This window comes from Haliotis asinina, chromosome 11 (genome assembly GCF_037392515.1).
Source record: "Haliotis asinina isolate JCU_RB_2024 chromosome 11, JCU_Hal_asi_v2, whole genome shotgun sequence".
Classification (NCBI taxonomy): domain Eukaryota; kingdom Metazoa; phylum Mollusca; class Gastropoda; order Lepetellida; family Haliotidae; genus Haliotis; species Haliotis asinina.
Genome location: NC_090290.1, coordinates 20,170,376 through 20,196,895, shown reverse-complemented (window position 1 = coordinate 20,196,895; position 26,520 = coordinate 20,170,376). Strand labels below are relative to the sequence as shown.

Sequence of the window (26,520 nt, the reverse complement as noted above, 5' to 3'; positions counted from 1 at the left end):
CCGATTGGTACCATCCGTACACTCATTCGCAACATGCCACGACGATGCCAAGCAGTTCTCCAGAGACATGGGGGACACACCCAATATTGATTTTCATCACTTGACATAAGCCTTTTTATCTATATGAACTTTTCTCTTACTGATTCAAAGATTAAAAGTCACAGCTATTTCATGCGTTCCCTTAAATGTGTCCATGAATATATTTAAGAGCTGTTGATATGGCGGTAGCTTCTGCTATGAAAATAGAACTATTGTCTGGTAATCTAGAAGATATTGTTCTCGATCCAATGATAGTGGTACAAACCACTGCGCCACCGTCCTTGGAGCAATCTGTAAATAACGATTCATAATTGTTATATCTGTTTCAATTGATTATACTTCTGTTTGTATTGTAATTCATTCGGTTCTGATTTTTAAATGTAGTTAATGTTAACTCAACTTGTGGCCTAACTAATTGTCAAGGAGGAGAAGAAAGAAGTCGGGAAAGAGCTATATTTTCCAGCTCAGTGCCCGAAGCAGCAAGAAATTGCTTAATTCTGAGCCCAGAAGCGATACAAGAGAAGACCTTTGGCTATACAAATCCTCATGAAGGGGATTAAAGACATAAGTAAATGCAGGATTAGGCTCATTAAAGTGAGTGAGTGAGTTACAATTTAACGTCACATCGGCAATATTGCAGCCAATAGTGACGGGAAATGTTGTAGATGCACACAAAAGTAAGTAATTAAAGAACCAGTTATCGACGGACTGTAAAATAACTAGAGTATCACAAAATAGAGGTAAAACTAGCTAGAATGTATCTTTGAAAGCAGAAAACTATGTTAGACAATACCACGTAAAAATTGGCTATTGATCACCAACAACTGAAGGTAGATCACCATACTAGGGGCCATGGGGTCTTACAGTACCTTAGCTACCTGCATGATCCCTAGTTTGATTTACACCCTCCCTTCAGCTATTGGCGATTGTATGCAAGTTTAGCCACGAAGTAAAATGACAGAAATACTACAGCTACAAAAAAATGGAAGATTAAATTTGAAGTGTGGAAGATTAAGTTTTACTTCAAATGTTTCGGGACTTACGTACCCCTCTCAGGAGGACAATAATTTTACGGTACTTCAACCTCCCTTGAGGGTACAGCCACTAACAAACTGAGTTATTAATTTAAAGTTCCAATCATAAAATATTGATCTATTTACAAATCAGTCAACAAATCCAATTCTTTTAAAAATCCAATAATTAAATGAGAACTTATATCATTAAAAAGATCCTTCATAGTTCGTGATTTAAAATAGGCATCCCTTGTGATGGAGTATTCAAAACAGTCAAGCCTTGTCATTACAAGGGATGCCGAACGGAGGATCCTCATCTTTCAAAGGTAGTTATGGGTATATCTGGTGTGGTCAATGCGACATCGTCGCATGATGACCTCTTCAAACCTGGACTGAGAACGCAAGTAAGTGTAACCGACATAGGGTTTTATTTCATGTAATTTGTTGATACCTACCTGAGTGTCCCACTTCTTCTGCATCAGATCACGGATGTAAGATCTAATGGTAGCTTTATAATCAGTGTAGGGAATAAGAAATGGTGTCACAGATTTGCTGAGTGCTGCCTTGGCAGCAAGGTCAGCCAGTGTGTTCCCAGAAATGCCTACGTGGCTGGGTAACCTACAAAAGACGATGTCGTATTGGCCAGTAGCAAGACCATTATACAATTCGATAATTTCTATTAAAAGTGGATGTTTACAAGAAATGTGTTTAATAGCATGAAGGCAAGAAGAGTCTGGATAGATTATATACTGTTTTTTGTTTAGGGTGTTTTTCAATATATGTAAGAGCCGTTAATATGGCGTTAGCTTCTGCAGTAAATATAGAACTGTTCTGTGGTAATCTAGAAGATATTGTGCTGGATCCAATGGCAGTGGCACAAGCAACTGCGCCACCGTCTTTGGACCCATCTGTGAATAAGGATTTGTAATTGCAGTATCTATTTTTTAATTGATTAAATTCTTGTTTATTGTTTATATTGTAGGTCATTTGTTTCTGTTGTCTTAAAAATAGTTAAAGTTAAATCGACCTGTCCCCTAGCCAATTGCCAAGGGGGAGCAGAAAGAGAACGGGAAGGAGATATATTTTCCAGGTCAATGCCAGAATCAGAACATTTCTGCAAAGTTGGAGATGAGATAAATGTAACAAGGCTGATCTGCTTATCTGTCACCATAGACAAATGTGTTTGACATGAGACTGATTGTCTTGTGACAACAGGTGAAACTTGAGTTTGCTGAGTTAAAGAAACTGCAGCGCAGTAAGTAGAAACAGTAGACTGAGTTACAGTGGAAACTAATTTTCTTGCTTCACTGAAAGAGATATTGTTTGTGTACTTAATTTTGAGGATTTTAGATTGGGTTTCAAAACTGGGACATGATTTGGATGATGCTAAGTGCTGTCCGTGACAGTTAGCACACTTGATTTCATTATTGCAGTCAGAGTTCTCATGCGCCCCGCTGCAACAGACACTGATAACCTTGTGATTGCAAGTCTTGGTACCATGACCAAATCTTTGGCATTTAAAACATCTCAGTGGTGTTGGTATATAAACGTCCACAGCAATGTTATAATACCCGGCCTTTATAGATCTGGGCAAAGAGGACAAGGCAAATGTAAGGAGGTATGTGTGTGTTTTGACAATAGTGTCATCCTGTTTCCTAGTGAACCGTTTTACAGATGTAACACCTTGACTTTTTAAAGCAGCTGAGATTTCATTTTCTGTCATGTCAGACAGACACTTTGCATAGTCCCGCGCTATTCCTATACATGAATTGAGTGACTTGTGCACCGAGACAACAACCTTGGTGTTAACAAATTGCAAATTGACAGACAGTTGCCTCCGTGCACATTCAACAAGCAGTGAACCACTTCGGAGAACAGTGACATTTTTCACCTCTCCACATACACTTTGAATGCCTTTGGACACAGCGAAAGGATTAAGTTTTAGTGGGTTCCGTCAAAAGAAGAGATAACAATATACTTTGGCCAAGCATTAGCTACATCTGAATAAACTTCTTTATCAGAGGATAAAGATTCTACATAGCGATGTGTACTTGCCCTCAATGAACCAGGATTGGGGTTTTGAAACATGGCGTGTGAATAATATTCACCACCCTTGACCCCCAGCTGCCATCCAGTGTCAACAAGGACGATGTTGCAGAGGCAACCATCTACAACACCAGGGCTACAAGAGTGGTATACTCCAGCAAATACAACGTGAATAGCCATATTTGCCTACCAAACAGCACAGTCAGGCTGGTTCAGCCCTAAACAGGTAATTGGAGGCATACCAAATTCAGAATTCAGGTTGACATTACCAGATTGGCCCGTGAGCCACCGTCTTCTGGCATAGGACTGGCAATATAAGATCAGGAATGATTTGAAAATATTTTGTATAACAGATATCAAAGACACCAATACCCTATTGATTAACTGTGCAAAAAATAGTTCTACGCACAGGGCATGGCGTGACCAGCCGATTGGTTGAACAGGGCCCATTCAACCTCCCATCTAGGTGAAGTAAGGGTCGAAGGGTGTGTGTTGAGCAAAGAGAACGCGGTCACAGGCCCCCAGTGCCCTCAACCCCCAGACTCCCGTCCTCCACCGACACAAGGCCGCAACCCACGGCAAACGGGTTGGTGGACCAAATATCCCCTGGGTCCTCACCAGGGGTGTCGGCGAGCTCTTCGCGTTACCCAGCACCCACCACGAGGAGGTGGCTCGCCACGGGTGCCAGGCTCATTAAAAGCTAATTTTGTAATGTATTGTTGTTTGAGAGAAGGTTCACCAGCTTCGACATCAATAGGAGAGGTTCTAATAGAACCAAGACAAAGTCTTAGGCCTTGGTGGTGCACAGAATCAAGTAGTTTTAGGTTGCTTTGACAAGCTCCACCACACACTATGGTGCCGTAATCAAATTTAGATCGCACCAGTGATCTATATAAGTGAAGAAGGGTAGTTTGATCCCCTCCCCATTTTGAATTAAAAACAACCTTTAATAAATCGAGTGCCTTCAGGCATTTGGCTTTAAGGGATTTAATATGGGGCAAAAAGCTCAAATGTCGAAAATAAGTCCCAAGAACTTGGCCTCCTTGACAACTTTGATTGAGGTACCACTTAGAAATAGTTCTGAGTCTTTATGAGGTTTGTATTTACGACAGAAATGTATACAGTTGGATTTTGATTTAGAAAATTTTAAGCCGTTTTCAAGACACCATTTATTAACCTTGTTTAACACAACTGTAGTTGCTGTTCAGTAGTAGGCATATTTTCCCACGACAAGAAATATTGAGATCATCTACAAATAACGATCCATTTATTAAATCGTTTTGTCTTTAGATAAACTGTTGATCTTTATACTAAAAAGAGTGACAGACAAAATAATGCCTCGTGGAAAACCCTGATGCTGACTGGAATGATCAGACAGGGTAGAACACACGCAGACCTGAAACTGTCTGTCATTTAGAAGGTTGGCTACAAATTTAGGGAAACAACCACGCAAGCCGAAGTCATGTAAATCTCTGACAATGCAAAGGTATCGTATGCCTTCTCAAGATAAAAAAAGACAGATACAGCGTGTTGTTTATTGATTAAAGCGGTTTTAACAAATGATTCTAAACGCACTAAGTGATCAAGAGTACTTCTGTTTTTACGGAAACCACATTGTATATCTCATAAGGTTATTTGTTTCCAAGTACCAAACAAGTCGATTATTTATAATGCGTTCCATGGTTTTACAAACACAGCTAGTTAGTGAAATCGGTAAATAATTTGACGGATCCGTATGATCACGTCCAGGCTTAGGCATTGGTACTAATATAGCGCCCCGCCATAAAGGAAGAAAGTTACCTGATGTTCAAATATCATCAAAAATAGTCAACAGAGTTTGAAGACAGGATTCTGGTAAGTTCTACAGGTGTTGATAATGTATGTTATCAACACCTGCAGCAGTATCGTGGGTTTGGTCAAGGGTGGTATAGAGCTCATGAATAGAAAATAGTACATTACAGTCTTCCCCATTATCAGAACTGAAGTTAACAGTTTTCCCTTCTTGTTCTTTTTGGTACTTCCTTGCCTTCCTAGATTGTTTGCATTCATCAGTGAACCATGGTTTTCTTATTTGTGGAACTGCAGAGGACCTGGGTATGCACTCATCAACTATGGGATTCAATTCATCAGAAAAAAAACAACATTTAATAGCATCAGGAACGTCAATAAAAAGTTCAGGTTTAAATTGTGCAGCACACAGTGTTTCATATAAAGCCCAGTTAGCCTTTTGGATATTCTGCCGTGATGACGGAGGAACATCAGATGGAGTTACAGGTTTTAGTATAGTAGGGAAATGGTCACTTCCACAGAGGTCATCGTGGACTGACCATTCGAATTTATTTAGTAGTTCTGAATTGGTGAGTGATAAGTCAAGAGCAGAATAAGTTCCTGTACCAGGGTGTAAATATGTGTTGGAACCATCATTATGAATACATAAATCATTATCAGAACAAAAGTCCTCCAGTAATTTACCTTGAGCGTTTGTTGTTACACTTCCCCAGAGTGGGTTGTGCCCATTCAGATCTCCCATTATAATACAGGGCTTCGGGAGTTGGTCACACAGAGCTTGAAGATCAGTTTTGTGAAACGTCAAAGGCGGAGAGATATAGAGAAGCAAAATGTAAACGCAACGTGCAAAGTTAGTCGTACTGCAACGGCCTGCAGATTAGTATTAAGTGAAACGGGGCTATGGATAATGTTCTCTTTGACTAGAATGGAAGATCCGCCCGTGGCCTGGAGGTGAAAGGCAATGACATGCTTTGTAATGACGAAGGTCCAAAGTATCTGTCTGGTTTTAATAAGTCTGCTGCAAACAGATCGCAAAAGGTGTAAAATCTTGGACAAATAGCTGTAATTCATGTAAATTAGTCCTCAATCCTCTACAGTTCCACTATACAATATTATTGGAATAAATTATCTTTTGGGGGGATTTATTGGGGATCTACCTTGCCCGTTTTTGGAGGGCGACAAGCTATGTGCCCTGGAATGGACATTTACAGATACGTCCATGTCTTCAAGAGATCCATATTTCTTGAACAACTGAATCTATTCTGTGACTCTTTGGGGGCTCTGCCACTTTGTTGTTTTGAAGCATCAGACTTAGGTTTGAGTTTAGTTTTAACAATTTGTTGTCTGTCAGCTGTTGAATGAGACTCGGAGCGTGACTGTGAAGATGATTTATGATCAGAAGACTTTGATGTACTAGGAAGTGATTCCTCAGTCTGGGATGATATTATTTTAGAGCTGGATTCGGATGATGATTTTGCTACTGTACCATAACTTTCTGGAAGGTCAGATCTCTTCACCAGGTTCTTTGCCTCAGAAAAAGAGATATTTTGGGTAAACTTTATTCTGTTAATCGTCATTTGCTCTTTCCAAGTTGGACACTGTTTCGAGGAAGATGAATGTTCGCCTGAGCAGTTGGTGCATTTGTAAAAATCTTCTGTTGTGTGTGTCTTCTCACTACACTGAGCACACACGACATAAAATGTGCAGGTGGTTACATATTTCTGGCATTTAAAACACCTGAGTGGGTTGGGAATGTAGGTTTCAACTTGGGTGTTGCAATAACCTGCCTTCACTGATTTGGGAGCGTTTGGCGATGAAAAGGAAAACAGATAGGTATTCGTTTGGAATGTTTCATTCTTTTTTCGGGTTGAAAAGCGCTTTACATACAGCACACCTTGATCTTTCATTTCTGATGCTGTGTCAAGTTCGGACATATCAGCAAACAATCGATCACGATCTCTGATGATACCTTTACTAGTGTTCAAGGTCTTGTGAGCAGAGACCGTGACCGGAATGCCTACAAAAGATTTAATTCTCATCAGATTGGTTGCTTGTCGTTTCTTGCCACACTCAACTAGCAGCGCACCCGAACGTAAGCGTCTAATGTTCTTAACATCCCCAGCAATACCTTGAATACCCTTAGATACTGCGAAAGGGTTCAGCTTTAATGGTGACTTGTCCGGAGTCTCAATAACAAGGATACGTGACCAATACTCAATCGCTAGAGACGGTCTGTGGTCAGTATCAACAGGATCAATTTCAAGTGGACGTTTTGTGTTTTCGTTTTTTAAAGGAGTTAGGGGGTGTGGTTCATAAGCCATGGTTGGTGTCATATGGTTCATCATCCGAACTCCCCATCCACCACGGAGTATCACAAGGACAATGCTAAAAACAAGTGGGTCTCCAACTTGCAGCACCAAGGATACCCGGATGATATTCTCCAGTAGAAAAATTATGAATAATTAATGCAACAGATTGGCCTCTGGGTATAAGACTCTAGGTAAAGTTCAAAACAACATAGTTCAAAATCAAACATGTTTTAGACAATAAAAGCAAGAGCAAATTACATCAATTCCCAATCATACTTGTGCAATGATAAATATATTTCTAATCTATGCACGGGGCTCGGCATTACCAGCCAATAGGTTGAACCGGGCCCATTCATCCTCCTGTCTAGGTGAAGTCAGGGTCGAAGGGGTGTGTTGTGCAAAGGGAACGCGGTCACAGGCCCCCAGTGCCCTCAACCCGCATCCTCCACCGACACAAGGCCGCAACCCACGGCAAACGGGTTGGTGGACCAAATATGCCCCCGGATCCACAACGGGGGTGTTCACGAGCTCTTCGCGTTACCCAGCACCCACCAAGAGGAGGTGGCTCGCCACGGGTGCCACTGGCGTAGTGACATATGTGAAACAAAATTTATGATATTATTATTCAGTGTTAATATTAAGTAACTGTTTGTAAATGCACATATCTTCACTTTTCACCATTCCATTAATGGCAGACGGTGTCATCAACTGTTGGTGTTTTCAGACGAGTGTAACCATGAACGGCCCTGTTACCCAGGAGACTGTCAAGGCAATGGTGGGAGTGTGGTGTGCAACTGCATGCGTGACTTCAGTGATCAATATTGTAAACACCGTAAGTAGTGAGCCTTTCCCCCTCTATATAACTAACTGGATGAAACTGCTGCTGCTTTAACAAAAACATTTAAATCGCTAAATGTTGTCGAGTTGCAGATTTAAAAGTCACGTGGCGAGTAATAATCTCTCATAATTTCATGACTCCTTATGCAGTTTGACTGAACTCGGGTTTACTGAACAGCGACGAGTGTTAGTTTGATATTTTGACTTTACCAGCTGTGCCTGTGTTTGCTTACTTGAACGATTGACTCTGTTTCTGATTTAAAATGGCCGCTATAGGTGCGGCAGGAGACGCTCATGCGAACACGCTCAACCTCTTATCATTAACACACCATAGTCAGATGAATATGAATTATTATACTACTAAGACTGTGAAGGTCCGGGGTAGAATAGGCCTTCAGCAACCTATGCTTGCTATAAAAGCGACTATGCTTATTGTAAGACGCGACTAACATGATCGGCTGGTCAGGCTCGCTGACTTGGTTGACACATGCAATGGGTTCCCAATTGCGCAGATCGATGCTCGTACTGTTGATCACCGGATTGTCAGGTCCAGATTCGATTATGTACAGACCGCCGTCATATGGCTGGAATATCGTTGTGTGCAGCGTAAAACTAAACTCACTCACTTTCTAAGAATTAATGATTTGGTGTGGGTGTCATATTTGATACCAGAGATACTTAAGATTGTGGCAACTGTGTTAACTCTTTGTTTTATCTGAATTTGTGTAGTTACAAGCAATCATGACTCTCACCATCGCTTTACACACCGCTTTGTTTTAATCACTGGTAAACTGGTAACACATTATGCCATTTGTCCCATTTGACTTAACAGTGGATGAAAACCAAACTCCGGAGGTCACACAGATGAGGGCACAGTTTTCGTACTGGGGATATGAAGGTCACACAAAGAGAGAGATCTTCGGATTCATAGCCGATGCCACGGACAAGACAGAGGAGGTCAAAGTGTGGACAAATCGCCAACAACTCAACATGCTGAACGTAACGACCAGTGCTATGTTTAAAGGTCCAGATCTACCATATCCACCTTCCTACATCAGTGATGCCAAGACGGGGATTGCCAGAGCCTATTTCAAGCTGAGTTAGTAATTCCATACACGATTTGTTAGACATAATGGGTTGCTTGGCTTGGGAGCAGTAGGTTTGTAATATGGTGTCATTTCCGTGTGATTTTAATACGCATCTAGCAGTATTCAAGCATTATTGAAGTTCACATAAGAAAATTTGATTGTTTGGGGAATTGATCTCGCCGTGACAACTAAACAATCAACATTTTTGTGGGTATCATACTCATTTTACATCATGTAATATCAACGCCAGAAAATTACCGGTCTGAAGAGATTTGTTGAGATATGATTTTTCTAATGAAAACAATATTCCTTTAAATCGGGTTGTAATCCTGTCTTACACACATGTGGAATGAAAGAGCTAGCTCTACACAATAGGGAGGCGTATATGGCGATACTGAATCGTTTGCAACAAAGCAAGAGGTGACAACAAATTCAGCATTGTGTGAGTGCAGTTAAGTTTCATTATATGTATCATATCGTGTTTTTCCTAAAGTCAATCTTTGTTTTTCAATGTTTAGGCGGACCCACTCTAGGATCTGAGGACGAGGAGTTTCTATGCAGTGAAACCGCTGAACCTGAGAATCCCAAGGAGACGGTTCAATGCTCTTTTACGAAAGATGATATCACTCGTTTGAAAGAGGGCGAGAGGTAGGTCCCTTGAAATATAAAGAGGTATCTATCGCTGTCTGTGTTATCATGATTCAGTAGAGTTTGGTTTGTTTATATCGGAGCGCTCTGTAAATAATCGAGTCTGGACCAGACAGTCCAGTGACCAACATCATAAATATCGATATACACAAATGGGATGTGACGTGTGTCAACCAAATCAACGAGTCTGACCATCCGATGACCTTAATCGCCTGTTAGGACAAGCATGGGCTGCTGAAGATATCTAACCCTATCTCCAAGGATTATTCAATAGATCGTGGCTGAGGTTAGTTTTAGAATACACTCAACAGTATTGCAGACATATTGCAGACATAAATAATCGAGTCTGGACCATACAAGTGATCTATTATATATCCATGAAATACATCAATGCAATCTCGAGGAATACAGATGTGGGGTCTCAGATATTGTTGTCCCTTTCATCCGATTCTTTGAACAATACCCGCAACATATCTGCTTTGCAACGTGTTAACATTAGTTGGTTTCTTGTTTTTCCATGTGGTGCATTCGTCACCACTCGGCACTTTCTCTAAACTCTAAGAAGACCTGTGATGGTCCGCTTTAGAATTGTCTACAGTAACCCATCCTTGTTGTAAAATGCAATTAACGGGATCAAATTGCATAGAATGAAGCAGGAACGACTGCTTGACAACCCTGACGGACGGAGGGAGAAGTGAAATATATGTAAAACGCCTCCAAATTTTCCAGCAATCGTAACTGATTCGTGGATAGGCCTGACTTGCTTCCCACTAACACTACAGATCCAATTCGCCTTATCACTTTCATGTCAGTTGTCATATGCATGTTTACACTCTGCTATGATCGATGACACATTCTGTACACAAACTGTTTCTGTTCAGGTTAAAGTTGACCTTCCACGTTTCAAGTGGTGGCTACCGAAGACTGATCGGAACGACAACTGCAGCCACGCAACACTATACTGGCACTGAGGCTATGAGCACTGTATCTTTCTACCTTGACATGATTAAACCCGTGTACAACGACCCCAGTGATGCATTTCAGGTTCACCCAGAATTTACAAAAGTAAGTAAAATATATCGTTAGCCCGTTAATGCCTTGAGTGAGTTTATTTTAAGCCGCTTTAAGCAATGGTCCCGAAATGGGTTTCACTCATTGTAACCGTGTGGGGAATCGAACCCGGTCTTCGGCATCGCTTCTACAACTCGTCTACTGCACCCACACAATTATCATGTCATGACCGATCACAGTAATATGAAATAATCAGGTGTTTTGTTTGAGTAATAATATTCATTTCTATCAAGAGACGTAAATGAGAACTCGTTCATTCATCCCTTTGTTATAAAGATTATGTTATTTTACTATAATGAAACAGCTTTCAAATGCATGCATAACAAGAAGGTTTTTTGTTTTAAATTTGTGTACTGATCCTGCTAAAACAAGCTGTCTACGTTAGGTGAATTGGCTTTTGATTTTTGAAACATTGGATAAGCATGTGTCTGACGAAGTAAATACTGAATAGAATAATACAAAGTAAATGAAATTTGACTTCACTGTAGTGTTTTAGATGGTGGATAAGTTGCATTCTTTTCTTATTCCTTAAATAGCAACCAATCAACATAAAATGGGATGGTTGGAGAGATTTGCAATCTGGACTGGACAAATACACCTGGGAAGCATTCAAACTTGAACCCAGTGCGAACGGAAGCTTGACGGAAGTAGACAAACTGAGACCCTTTGTTCACAGGCAAGTTGACCATACCGAGCCAATCTCCTATCCTCTTCCCTATGCCCCAGCCAGACCAGGCATGTATTCTTTCGTCCTTGAAGCTGCGGACAAGGCCAATAACTCTGTATACATGAGAAGGTTTGCTCTATACGACAAGGAGTCGGCAGTGACCACGGATCCACAACATGCCCTGTACATATCGTCAGCAGTGCAAGACCATGGCTTCCAGTGGATAACTAATGCCTCCAAACCACTAGTCATCAACTGGGAAGATCATTTTCTGAATTATGTCCATGAAAGTGGTAAACTCCTCAACAGCATCCTCCCCTTCCGGGTAAAGGTTGTAGAAGATCCACCCATCTATAAGGAAGTAAATGATACAAATGATGATCATTATGGAAGAAGAACCAGAGCGGCCATCCCCAATGTACGTGGCATTGTGAGGTTTGAGTGGACGCATGCTGTCAACAAGACAGGAGGTAGCATACAACAGATACCCCCGAACTGGGAAGAGATCACTGGTCTGAATACTTCAATTGCAAAAGGATTTGGTGAGTAAACCTATATTGCAGGTCATCAATAATTATTTTGCAAGCAGTAAATGGTCGTTATCAGTTCAGACAGTAACTGGATATCATGTTCGTATTATTGCTATGCATTTAGTGAGTGCATTTAGACATCGAAGCAGAGACTTGCAGTTCGCAAAGCCTCATCGTTTCGTCGCAGTCTTAATAGTCTGAACTCATGGACTTCGTAAATAATCCACTGCAAACATTCGATACGCGTTGTCACATAATACTAGTATATGATGGATTACCATTCGGATATCGTCACCATTCCGTAGATACAGTTTTACCATTCATATTGAATTAGACAAATCCAGAAGATTTCGGGGCAGATGGGCACTCTTGTGGTTAAAGCGTTCGCTCGTAACGTCGAAGGCCCGGGTTGGATTCAATGTCTGAAGGCTATTTCTGGTGTCCTCCGAACACATATTGCTGGAATATAGCTAAAAGCGGTGTAACAACATGCTTGCTCACTGACCCAGAAGATGCCTCCTGGAAGTTATGTGTCCGGATAAAGGTTTTGCATGTACATCTTACATGCAGTCTTATATGTTTACATATTTCAGACAACGTTACCAGCGGGAGCACAGTCTACGTGTGGATACGAGCCAGGGACGTCCTCGACAACAAGAAAGTAGACATGACCAGTGCCACCTTTGATTTCACCAAACCTCAGTTTAGTAACATGATATTCCATCAAAACGAAACATCAAACATCCCCTTCAGTTCAGGGTAAGCAAAATAAGTAAACGACATATCTATGGTTTTAAATGTACAACAACCATTTTACATTTCCTGTTTAAGTAGTGAGTGAGAGATTCATAGTTATTTTGGCAATATTTCAGCCATATCGTGACTAAAACAGTCATATTTATATTTACTCTTAAAAAATGGGGAACTGTATTTTCAATGTACGATGGTCGAAATTGGGAGATATATGGGATTGAATCAATGTTGATACAATAATTATGAATGTTTTGGGAATGCATCACCACATGGATTTCATTCAAAGCAAAGCTGTACGTTCAGTGACTGGGGTATGACATGAAAATTTCAGGTTTACAATTTTCAGTCAGTAGTGTGTGATTTGACTCTGACCATGCACAGATACAAGAAAATTATCGGAAAAAAATGGTCTACAGTGATTTATCGACTTGCCTGATAAACGACAAGGTTCATAATGACACCCCATGGACGTGTAGGAGGATCCCACATTGTGCACCCATGCATTGTGTTTGCGTGTGGTGATAACGTGAAATGATGATGCATACACAAGATGAATGTCGTTGTAACGTTCCTCAATGGGTTTTCTTTCTACCAGACTTCAAAGTACAGGTTCCCCTACTTTTTAAGAGTATATTTTATGAATGCATGTAAAATGTCATGTCTAAGATCTAGAATATCACAGTTAAAAACTTAAAAACAGCATGCTCCTTAAAGTATAGGCTGTTTAGGAAAGTACAATATAAACACAGACTATAATATCACCATCATCCGAAAGTGCATCACACATTTACTAAGACCATAAGATCTTACAATTCCATTGCTTCCTGCATAGACACCATATCTTCAGCTATTGGTGACTGTAGGGACATTTACCCATTATTTAAAACAACAAATATTTTACGATTAACATTTTGTTGGTCGAAATTGACTTTGGAAGTTTTAGGACTAGCGTACCCTCTAAGGGAGACTAATTTTACAATACCTTAACCCATTTTCAAGGATACAGCCTCTGACCAACTAAGTTTGCTTATACTCTACCAATATTAAAAGTGAACTATATAAACAATTTCAAAATCTATCAATTAATTCATTTTTGTAAATGCAAGGATTAAACGAGGAACAAAATATTTTATAACTCCTTCGTCATTTCTATTTTGAAATTATTATCCCTTGCAATTGGAAAATGAACAGTCAAGCAGGACTGTGATCATGTTTCGGAATGATCCCAATTGAATGTAGAATGAAACCATTTGTACATGAGCCAGCTCTAAAATTAAACAAGTGAACAGTTAAGTTCATTTGGTCAGTGGTTAGAGGGAAAACATTTAGCTTTTAATCCCGATCATAACTTTACCATTTTTCAGAAACAAAAAACCAACACAAATCTTGGTGGTGGATGGTGTGGTAGCCTAGTGGGTGGTTAGCTTGACATGCGTTAGCCTGTCACGGCTCGATTCCTCAGATACAATATATAGTGATAAAGAGCACCGCAATGGGCTTGGTCAAGAAATGTTGAACGTTTTATGTTCTGCCCCTGGAATGACAAATGTGCACGGACTCACGGACAGACGGACGGATTCCATTTTGTTATTATCCCTTCAAACCGCACTTCAGGGAATAATAAGCATTTCTATTTCTGTCGACATCAAGGTCAAGAGACCTATCAAGAGTGATGGTCAACACTTGGCGGACGTTCGGGAACTGAACTATGTTAATAATGAATTAATAATTGAGTCTGGACCAGACTTTATGGCAGTCAACAGTGTCAGCAATCTACGTAACTGGGATACGATGACATATTATGTCAACCAAGTCAGCGAGCCTGATGACCAAATCTAATACCGATCCTCACTGGTATACTCTCGTGTTAACTGCTAGTAGTAACGGCATTTAGTTTTTAACAGGTTAGAGTTGACCATATTTGACCCGGAGAGCGGGATTGATCACGTTGAAATCAAGGTCACAGAGATTGGTGACGGCCATTTAATGACCTGGAAGAATTTGACGATAGCTACCATTCCGGTAAAAGCAGCTTTGTTATACATAATGTCTTGAACTTTACGAACCATTGGCGTCAAAGTAATTTTGAGACTTTTAAGTGAAATAATTATCATACAATTTGCATTTTTCTTAATAATCACCATGTAAAGTGAGTGAGTGAGTTAATATTTAATGTCACATCGGCAATATGTCAGCCAATCATCTCATAAAGAAGAGTATTTAAAACTTTTTGAATGGAAATACACTTGAGTATGCCGCTCACATATGTGTCTTAAATCTTGGCCATCTTCATCTTCTGAGTAAATGACATCGAGGGCCGAATCAAACAACCACTTCTGACTTTGGGATAGGTGTGAGGCGGGTTGTTTTTTCAACGAAATATATTCAGTACGTTCTAAATGCTATTGCAGCCGCTTTACTGCACAGACAGGGTACACAACTGTTACTGCCCCAACGCCCTGAACGTGTGTTACAAACGGATCAACAAAGTCTACATCAGCAACTGCTGGCTGATGGTGGCCAAGAACGCCCTCGCAACTGCCCAGGTTCAGATGAAGGTGGGGGTTGTCAACAGGGCGGGGCTATCGACAGCTAAGCTTCATGTGGTGCGTACAGATGAACATTTAAGCATTAAAGAGACATGTAACCTTCTACTTTCTTCATTTACTTTGATCAAGGCTTGAAATATATTTAGTGTGCTGGAAGCTCTCGTATATTTACAATGTGACTGTGAATTAAAAGAGAAAGAAAGACTGTCAGTACTCCATAGCAATACAGGTATGCTAGCAATTGTGCTTTTTCCTCAAATCCAATCTCTTATAACGAATACTTATAACTCTTATAGATACGGGATCTCCTGCAGCTCAACGGAACGGAAGCATGTAAGTGCACACCTTTTTTCAAATATTTGAGTAGACATTTGACATTTATTAGATTCAGTTACCAGTATGTTTTGCTGGGATGCTATACGTCTTTATAAACTCACATTCAATAATGATGTCATAGCCACTTAAAACATCCTCCAGAATAACAAAAACAATGATCTGACAAGCAGCTAAATAACCAGATAAGCAGACTGCTTTGCATAGTTGAATGTATGGCATTGCGTGTACTCCCTTGTCTAGTAATGGATTGTGCAGACTCGATTATATACAGATCATATAACTGGAACATTGCTGAATACTATATTTACCAACACACAAATTAATCTCCAAATACACAGTTAATTAATAGCTCAAAGACTTGTATATGCTACAATCAATGTGTAAAATCAGTCAATTAGTAAGTTGCCTTAAACATTAGTCCCTTTGACAGATTGAAATATGTTTCAACGGGCTTCTATTATTGTTAGTGTATATAAAACGAAATATTTTGAGGAAGCAACAGGCACGCACAGTATTGCCATCTTTCGTGACATACTCATTGACTGTAAAATGTGTGTGTGTGTGTGTGTGTGTGTGTGTGTGTGTGTGTGTTTGTTTGTGTTTGTGTACTGTAAACTATAATTCATTTGTTTCCAGACTCCGGCCTTGAGAACGTGAAAGTAGAGAGGGTGAAGGAAACGACGGTACGTGTGACATGGGACCACGCCCCCAGCTGCTACGAGAGGACCGCCATCTTAATCAGCTACCAATGGGCCACTGGGGCTTCTGATACAGTAAAGGTCTTCAAAGACGCTAACTCCTACGACATCGTAGGTCTTGAACCCGGTACAGAGTACAAGGTCTCTGTAACAGCAGAATATGGAGAGTGTGCCCAAATCTGCATCTTTTACCACGTGTAAGTGCTAAGTTTCTGAACTGCACAATGGTCATCGAATATCTAACCAAGCATATGGTGTAGATTAACCTTGAGAATGGACAGCTCTTACATTAGGTTCGTAAATCTGTGTAATTCGTCTCTTTGTGGCTCGTGGACGTGGAACAGATGAAGACACACACACACACGATTCCTGTCATTCAAAATGAAATATACTTACCGCCAAATGAAAACCATTGTGTTCACATTTTTGTGGTATGTTATGTCATGTATGGTGCGCATGTGGTAAACATTTTACTTTTGTCTTGAAAAACAGTATTAACGGAATCAATTACATGTCAGAAACCTATTCAGCTCTGCTGATTTATGTCACAGCAGATATTGATGAATTTCGCGTTTCTTTTGGCTTTGAGTATAGGTGCTCCTATACGTATCAAACAAAAACGGATCTCGTTATTTGTAGAATTGTGCCACTAAGGATGACGTTATAATCTCAATAAAGGAACGGGCAACTTCATTTTTAATTTAGGATTTAAAAAATTGGGATCAATGTTGACTTAACAGTAATGAATGTTTTGAGAGTGCTTCACCACTCACTCTTCCGTATGACCAGAGGCGTTTGCACAGTAATCGCTCTTGAAAGATGATTGGTGATGATGTGAAATTTGCGTTTGCTCGATTTTCATATGAAGAAAAGTGTGTTATTTTAGGGGTGGTGATACAGAGAAACGGGAGTGGGTTCATAAGATATCTGTCCTTTGGAGTATACTCTTAAAAAAAGTAGGATAACTGTACTTTCAATGTACGATTGTCGAAATTGGGAGATATATGGGAATGAATCAATGTTATGAGAATGCATCACCACATGGATTTCATTCAAAGCACGACTGTTCGTTCAGTTATCTCCCTTGTTATATAGCTGGAGTATGACATGAAAATTTCAGGTTTACAATTTTCAGTCAATTGTGTGTGATTTGACTCTGAAAACCCTGACCATGCACAGATGCAAGAAAATGATCGAAAAAATGGTCTACAGTGATTTATCGATCTGCCTGAAAAAACGTCAAGGTTCATAATGACACCCCGTGGACGTGTAGGAGGCTCCCACATTGTGCACGTGCTTCCCATGCATTGTGTTTGCGTCTGGTGATAATGTGAAATGATGCTGCATACACAAGGTGAATGTCATTGTAACATTCCTCAGTGGGTTTTGTTCTACCAGACTTCAAAGTTCAGGTTCCCCTACCTTTTTGTGTAAAAATATTGACAGTACATATTATCATCGGGATACTGCAGCGTATTGTATGTGATTTTTACCAATTATGTCAGCGTACGATACAGTGTAACATTCAAATGAATCACTTGTATTCTTTCAGTGGATCTTTCGGGCATTGGTGCTGGCGCTATAGCAGGGATTGTTATAGGTAAGCTGAACTATTGTCTTACCAATAATGTTCTTGAAATCACATTCATTGCGAACTTGAAAAGAACATTTGAGCAGAACACCAAACTCGTCAGTGGCCACAAAACCATTGATTAGACGGGAAGACATAGCTTCTTAAATACACGGGACATAGATAAAGATAAGTGAAATAAAATTCTCGTGAAACCACCCGAACTACGGCGAGAAACATTTGATAATTTGATAATTTTTTCGTATTTGGCTATTGGTAGTTGCTTTTTGTGAGACGTATTCACTTGCACTTCCCAGTGGTTCTGCTGATACTGGCGGTGCTTGGAGTTGTGCTCCATCTCTGGAGAACGGACAGGCTTGCCCTGCTGATCAAGCAACGGCAGGACAGACGAAGTCGACTTGAAGAAAACGTGACCGGAAGGATTACCGACACTCTTAAACTATCAAACATTAGAGGAGAAGCAGTGTCCTATCCAGTAAGCATTCATTGTGAGTGATGAGGGAAAGCATGTTTGAAAGCTATTGCCATCAATATACGCCAGGCAGGTAAATACTTGTGTTGGGATCAGGGTCAAACACAGTTCTGTTTAGTAGCAGAGGGTCATCAGGCACGCGTGAGGTTACAAAGATGGAAAACGAGTGAAAACTATGCCAGAAAGGATATTTTAAGTTGCTTTGCTAACGTATCACAGAAGCTTGATTTTCGTTTTTTTCAAAGACATTACTGGATGATGATAAATTATCCTCATGATCTTAGCTATGGTCGTTAATCCATTTTGCTGGCCTACCATTCATCTATATTCCTCCTTGAAAGCAGGAGCTTGCAATGTTGCTTCCTTTTGGTTCACATTAATTCTTTCCTCAACCATCAACTGACCTGTGAAGAATCCGGGCAAGAACTGATCATAAGTAACCCATGTTTGTATGAGGCGAGACCCGTGAAGGTCCAGGGTAGACTAGGCCTTCAGCAACCCATGCTTGCCATAAAAGGCGACTATGTTTGTCGCTTGTCGACTAACGGGGTCGAGTGATAAGATTAGCTGGTTTGGCTGACACTTGTCAACGGTTCCCAAATGCGCAGATTGATGTTCATGCTGTTGATTACCAGATTGTCTGGTCCACATCCGATTATTTACAGACACCGCCATATAGCTGGAATATTGCTGAGTGCGGCGTAAAACTAACCTCACTCACGTATGAAGCAACTAACGGGATCGGGTGGTCAGGCTCGCTGACTTGGTCAACACATATTAATCCGTGCCAATTGCTGTTGATCACTGGATTGTCTTGCCCAGACTGCCGCCATATAGCTGTAATACTGCTGAGCGCGGCGTAAAATTAAAACCACTCATTCTCCCATCTACTGATCGTCTGAATATTTATATTTGACCAAGAACAATGTACATGACGACGAAGACATCTATCTCTACGGATGCATGACGTTCGCCTCTGTCCAGACATGGCATATATCCATGGAAGACCTAATTTTAGAGGACAAGCTTCACACCGGAAGATTTGCGCGTATATATAAGGCTTCTCTGACATCCGGTAAAACAACGAGCGAAGTGGCAGCAAAGGTGATCAAAGGTAAACACGGTGGACAAATAACACCATCAATGGAAATGTATTTTAAAGAAGCAAGAAAGCTCCTGTTGGCAATTAATCTGAATTAAATCAGGTTTTCATGCCTCGCCCAGCCACCACACATATGTACGAATGTGCTACCAAGAACAATGCAAAGACGAATGTCTGAATTTCTTTTAACTGCTTCAAGGGCTTCAATTATCATTGCAGACACACCAGATGATGAAAGCAAGTTGCTGATGATGGCCAAGATCAATTTTGCTGCAACACAAGTCGGTGAACATCGCAATGTGTTGAAATTTCTCGGCGCGGTTGTCAAGAACGATGACAGTGAGTATAATTGTACAACCCCATTGTATGTCACACCATTCCATTTATAATGCGCTAAAGTATAATCATAGCTCATCATATGTGATTATTTCTCTACTCATAGTATTTTGTGAAGACCGATTTCTTTAGGTTTGGCTTGAAAACAGCAAGACATGGCGTCCTTTGCATACGTTCTGGAAGGAAATTGCAAAGTATTGCAGCTTGAATGGGAAATCGCCTGTAACCACATTCTTCCAATCACTACTTAAGAATAACATAGAGATGGATCTGAGTGGTCTGGTTGGGTGATCATTAAACAGGAGTGAGTGAGTTTAGTTTTACGCCGCACTCAGCAATATTCCAGCTATATGGTGGCAGTCTGTAAATGATGAAGTCTGGACCGGACAATCCAGTGATCAACAACATGAGCATCGATCTGCGCGATTGGGAACCGATGACACGTGTCAACCAAGTCAGCGAGCCTGACCAGCCGATAAAGTTAGTCGCCTCTTACAACACGCTCAGTCGACTTTCATGGCAAGCATGAGGCCTATTCTAACATGGACCTTCACGGGTCCATTTAACAGGATAACCCGTCGGTAGTCGGGACTGTTTAAGCCTACCATATGCAATAGTCATGGCTCTGACTAATTGCTCTTCAGGGTGCTATGTCGATTTATATCTTCCGACCAGTGTCTTGAATAGATGCCCGATTGCTGATAAGGTGTGGCGTATCACTCACTCACTCAACCACCCACACACTCTCTTACAGTTGGTCCAGTGATGGTCTTAGAGTACTGTGAGAATGGTCAGCTGGACAAGTGGCTCAAGAAGAGTCAGGAAAACGTGGACATGGACCTTCTGGAACGAATTCAGATGTTTGCCCTGGGTGTTGCTCGAGGAATGGAATTCTTGGCCAGTAAAGACGTACGCGCCTATGGATGCCCTAATGCTTTCTGTTCCAGAGATTCTTTCTAAATGCCACTCTGTTACATAACATGATTTCGGGTACAGTTGTGAGAATCGTCCTTCAAGCAGTTTGTGCCAGTTATCATGTATGTTAAGACTATTCTTAGGCCCTACCACTTTGTTGAAAATAACGACTTCGAGTATTCTACTTAGAGGGACATAATCTGGGTGAACTCATTCATACACAGAACCAGGGGTACCATCCAGTAATATGTCTATTTACTTGTATAGATTGTTCACCGCAAACTGGCTGCTCGGAACTGCCTACTGACATTTACACATGAGGTGAAGATCAGTGGATTTGGCCCGAGGTGCATGGACGACGCCAACGACGGTGACAGCACCACCAATCAAACAGAGGTAAACCGACTGATTCACAAGCCATGTATTTTATGTTTTTGTGTGATTAGTGCAACATTTCATAGTGGAAATCCCATGGTCACCTCATTCAGATGGAACTTTATGGGTGAGTGAGTTTAGTTTTACGCCGCGCTCTGCAATATTCCAGTTGTATGCTGGCGGTCTGTAAATAATCGAGTCTGGAACAGACAAGCTAGGTATCAGCAGCATAAACATCGAGGTACACTGACAAACCAGCGTAGTGTGTGTGTGTGTGTGTCCGTGCGTGCATGCGTGCGTAAACGAGGATAATTACCTCCACTTTGGTTTGGACGTGGTCGTTAGTGTGGATGTGGAGTGATTGAGTGGATGTAGATCACATCATCACCGAGTATGCTATTTGCAAACTCTTTGTGACTGACAGCATGGTCAAAAAGATTGTTTCTTTTACGAACATGGAGAGTGAGAATGTTTTTACGTTGCGTTTATCACAACTGCAGCAATATCGTGACGGGGGACACCAGAAGTGAACTTATCAAATTGTACCCATATGGGTAATCGAACACATATGATGAACGAATACTTAAAGCATAAGCCTACTCCACTGCCCCACGTAAATAGAAGGGAAGATAGCTGTCAGCGAAAGGGGTCAACAAGAAAGTGTTTGGTAAGAAAGGAATGAAGATGGGATATGGGCTCTGAATGGAGTTCTGATGATAATTGGTTACCTGATACAGTCGATGGTGGATTCACAGATGTTTTGGAGTAAGGGATATGGAATTCTGTTTGTCAGGACTGCAATGTCTGAACGATAGTTCTCATTAGGTAAAGGTTTACACATCGTAGAGGTTTGCCTACCTCAAGGGGCATGTGGGGGATCATCTTTAAAATATCCAGAATGATCCCGGAGTGGCATGGTTTGAGTATTCTCCCAACTGGTTGGTATGCGGACCACTAAGAACTTATGCTCTCTTTTATCGTGTTAAACGTAGTCCCTATACATCTCAGACCCATCTGGGAGCGGGAACAGTGATGGCTGCCATACCAGTGTCTTCACCTATTGCTGCAATTTTGTACCCTTTGGGTATGGCTAACCCTAGGGTATCCCCCTATGTATACTGACAAACTGTTCTCATCTTCCTGGCACACGTAGGGGTTACAGGTCCAACAGGGGTTTTTGAAGTCAGATGTCCCATGGGGTCACTCCAATTCCTCTTCAGCAGATGTGCCGTCGCCTCCTCTGACTCTCTATCTGAGATTTCTATGCTCTGTCCTCCAGACTGTCATCACGTGCAGGTTGGGGACAACGGAACCTGGGTATGTAGCTGCCCCTTGGGTGGATAGGGTTTCACGTGTTTCATTCCCCTGGGCTCAGTTAAATGGGATAGGTTGAGGGGCCATACATTTGGTTTGGCCTGCCCCTTCCTCCTTTGCTTATACCCATGGTTAGAGAATGTCTCCCTCACCACCTTGGAGGACCCAATCTCATCTGTATTGGGCTTTGTCCTAGTCCTAGAACTCTGCCGTGACATGTCTGTACCATGTAACTCCCAATGAGGGTTAGGCATAAGAGCCTTGGCAAGATGGAGAGATACAGGGTCATTGGCTTCTAAGTTGGCAAGAACATCAGAAAAAAACAACATATCCCTATTGAGATCATAAGAGGCCGTCTGTGACTCCTCATAAAGACCAGTATGGCTTTATTGAGTAAGTCCTGCACGTCTGTTCTTTTTATTTTCGCTTGCAAGAAGAAAAAATTATAGAAATTAGAAAGTGATCAAAGCTAGACTCGTATGTTCTCCAAACATTATTTTTTAAAGATGACAAAATTACTCACTTTCCAGAGTGGATAACTCTTCTAAGCTCTTCTATGTGGCTATTACTGATAACTTGCAGCAGACGAAGACCTTTGATTATGTTTAGTGAAAAAGGTAAACCGAATGGGAATGTGCACGGGCATGTTAGACCCATGTACCCAGGAATAGTAATATTCAGGTGCAAGGTAAAGGTTAATACTCTCAATAATCAAATGTCCTTTCCAGAATCGAATCCCACTGAAGTGGACTGCGCCTGAGTGTCTTCATTCTCTGGAGGAAGCTACTGAGAAGAGTGACATCTGGTCCTTTGGGATCACAATGTGGGAGATCTTCAGCATGGGTATGTGTTACCATTACATCTTGAATATGCATTGAAACGTCATTTAGTGAACTGTCATTATTTTATTCTGTCACAAAGAGCCTGAAACAAATATATCCAAGAGAACCCACGGAAGCATCTAGGCTCCTATTCATGGTAGTTTATAATTTGCGGACAGGTTCTTATTTGTATGTTCATTTCAGAGACTAGATGTTAGCCTCATGAAGACAGTCTCTGGACTCCTTTTGGTCATAGTGCATGTTCACAATTTGGGAACCGTTGCCGTGTAATAATATTTTCATTTAAGAGACTAGATGTTAGTCTATACTAAGATGCACTTAGTGTGTGTGTGTGTGTGTGTGTGTGTGTGTGTGTGTGTGTGTGTGTGTGTGTGTGTTTGTGTTTGTGTTGTTTTACATAACAACGTATGTAAGGATACATGTGCTTACTAAAACACAAAACTCCTATGAATACAATTGTTAATGAATGATCAGAAACAACTTTGGAATGAGCAAATGAATGATTCATCAATGTCCTTGGGGTTTTAATAATTCTTATCAATATCAGGTCAGACGCCATATCCTGACCTTAGGAGCAGAGATATTCCTACCAAAATCAAGGACGGTTACCGACTCCCCAGACCTGAGTATTCTGAGGATATGTGAGTATTTGATGACAACGCTAGTAGCAATGTCTGATGTGTGTAATGAGTGAAGGCGATGCGAGTTTTAACTTCCAAAGAGGTGCAAGCCCTTCTTGAACTGACACACAAACTCAAATGTAATTCGTGAAACGATATGTTATGTCCTTTCAAAGAATTACTTCAATTTCCTTGGTTTGTTATTTATATGTAAATGTACTAAAACCACCGTTGGATGGATGGATGAATTAGAGCTGCATATATCTACCTGGACTGGTCTTGCGTTTCTTATTTTGGTCATTGTTTCCAGCCATTACAGCATGATGGTCAGCTGCTGGGTGCTGCGTCCTGAAGCGCGTCCTACGTTTGCGGATGTTGTGGGGAAACTGGAGGAGTCCTTTGGCCTGAGCCCAGCCCATGATGATTCGTATTACTACCTTAATTAGCTGTGATGGCAGCAAGCTTCTCCGACCTTTGGAAACTTTTCAAGGACAGACATCTTATGAACGCACCACCATTTCTCTTTATCACTATCCAAAAACACAACGCACGTGGCACGTGCTGAAAACAGTTGCCAGTTTGACGGTTGTCAAGAAGGTCCATAGATCACTGCAGACTATTATGTTTTGACAATGATCTGGCATAACACATGTTTTGGTGGGTTTTTTTGTACTCACGTGAATTACACGTCATCCCTCGAGTGATTGCAATCAATTATGTTGACAAGGAAGTGCAAGTTTCATTGCACACTCATAATAATCATTGTTATCATATCATATCAAAACTGATTGACTCCGATAAATCTCACAATTGTTTCGGTCATATATACAAAGTGACGCTCGCCTTCTTTTCTTAAAAAAATATTTGAGACTGGTCCCACTTAATATACATGATAAGCTCACCTTTTTGCAACATATATTATCAAAGCCTGATTGTGAGTGTAGAAATGTTTCATTGCTGTGGGCGGTCCATCGACTCTCAGAACAGCTTTATTTCTTTTGATTATTGTAGGAATTATGACGATTTCATTGGTCTTAATATGGTGTTTGTTTAAATGCATGTATTATCCTCGCTTCCAGTGATGTGGGACCAAAATATGTACTGAAACCTGCCAGCGCGTTACATCTTTAAAATGCATCAATAAAATACCAACAGTACATTTTGATGTACATTTTCATACAGCTCTAACATATGAATAGTTTGGACTTTCAAATAATAATGCATACATTTATTTCAACTATGGCCAAACCATTTAAAAGCAATCAGTTTCCATCACGTTATACTAGGTTACTATGGTTGTGGTAAGAAATGAATCGGATGGTCAGACTCGTTGACTTGGTTGAGACGTGATCGGTCCCCAGTTGCGCAGATCGATGCTGATGCCGTTGACTGCTTTAACATTGCTGAGCGCGGCGTAAAACTAAACTCACTCATTCTGCCATGTTGACTAACATTGCCTTTCCATTGCCTTTCCAGCTGGAATTACACCCTCCGTTCAGTCGCTGCCGATTGCTGTAAACAAGAAGCATACTACAATTATACATTTTGGTAGATCAACATTTTTGTCGAATGTTTTGGGATTTACGTATCCTCTCTGGAGGAAAATATTATAAAATACCTTAACCCCCTTTAAGGATACAGTCAATTTTAAAAACATCCAATAATTACGTGACAGTTGCTATAACTGTAGAGATCTTTACCAGGTTTGACACTAAAAACATATACAAATGACATAATAATGATATGTACATATGTAAATTTGGTTGTGCCGTTGAATGTATCCTAGATTCTATCTGACATCAAATGATCTTACAGGGCTGATAACTAAATCCTGTTAACATGCAGCTAGCCCAGTATTAAACATAGGAAACTGAGACACGGTGTTAAAATAAAGTAATTAATGACGTACTTGTGCCGAGGTAACCTTAAATATGTGCTGATAACTAAATCATGTAAATCATGTTGGGAACCGATGACACGCGTCAACCAAGTCAGCGAGCCTGACCACCCGATCCCGTTAGTCGCCTCTTACGACAAGCTGAGTCGCCTTTTATGGCAAGCATGGGTTGCTGAAGGCCTATTCTACCCCGGGACCTTCACGGGTCGTCCCGGGTATGAAGTAGATGTTTCATGTATCGATATATATTTAAGGCTGTTCGGGTAAAGGGAGCTATTATTTATTAAAGGAATTCCTCAATGTTTGGTGCCATATTTTAAAGGGGTACAAGAATATATCATCGAAAAGGGTGAATCTATCTGCGCTCAGCTCTTTGATGGGTTTTAATGCACATAATTAATTGACTCTAGCTGATTTGCTGGCCATTTTAATTTCGGCTTTAAATATAGATATGGCGAATCTTCGTATGTTATAATCTCAACATGACTATCCCATATCGTTTGTCAAATACGTTCGGTGAAGTCGCAAGTCCTGTTTTTTTGCGAAGCAACGAGTGAAAATGTGTTTTCAGCTATCAGAGATGAGATACGCACTATAGATTGTACACATTTGGATTCCAAAATTCCTTTGGTAGGCTAGGTACCATCAGCCGAGATCAAGGATGTTACAAGAATGTGCCATTTT

General features: G+C 40.8%; 1 pseudogene; it reads left to right on the top strand.

Moving 5' to 3' along the window:
- Nucleotides 1-24,385, top strand: part of LOC137255336 (uncharacterized) — a 36,489-nt pseudogene extending 12,104 nt beyond the window's left edge.
- Nucleotides 24,386-26,520: the final 2,135 nt, after the last annotated feature.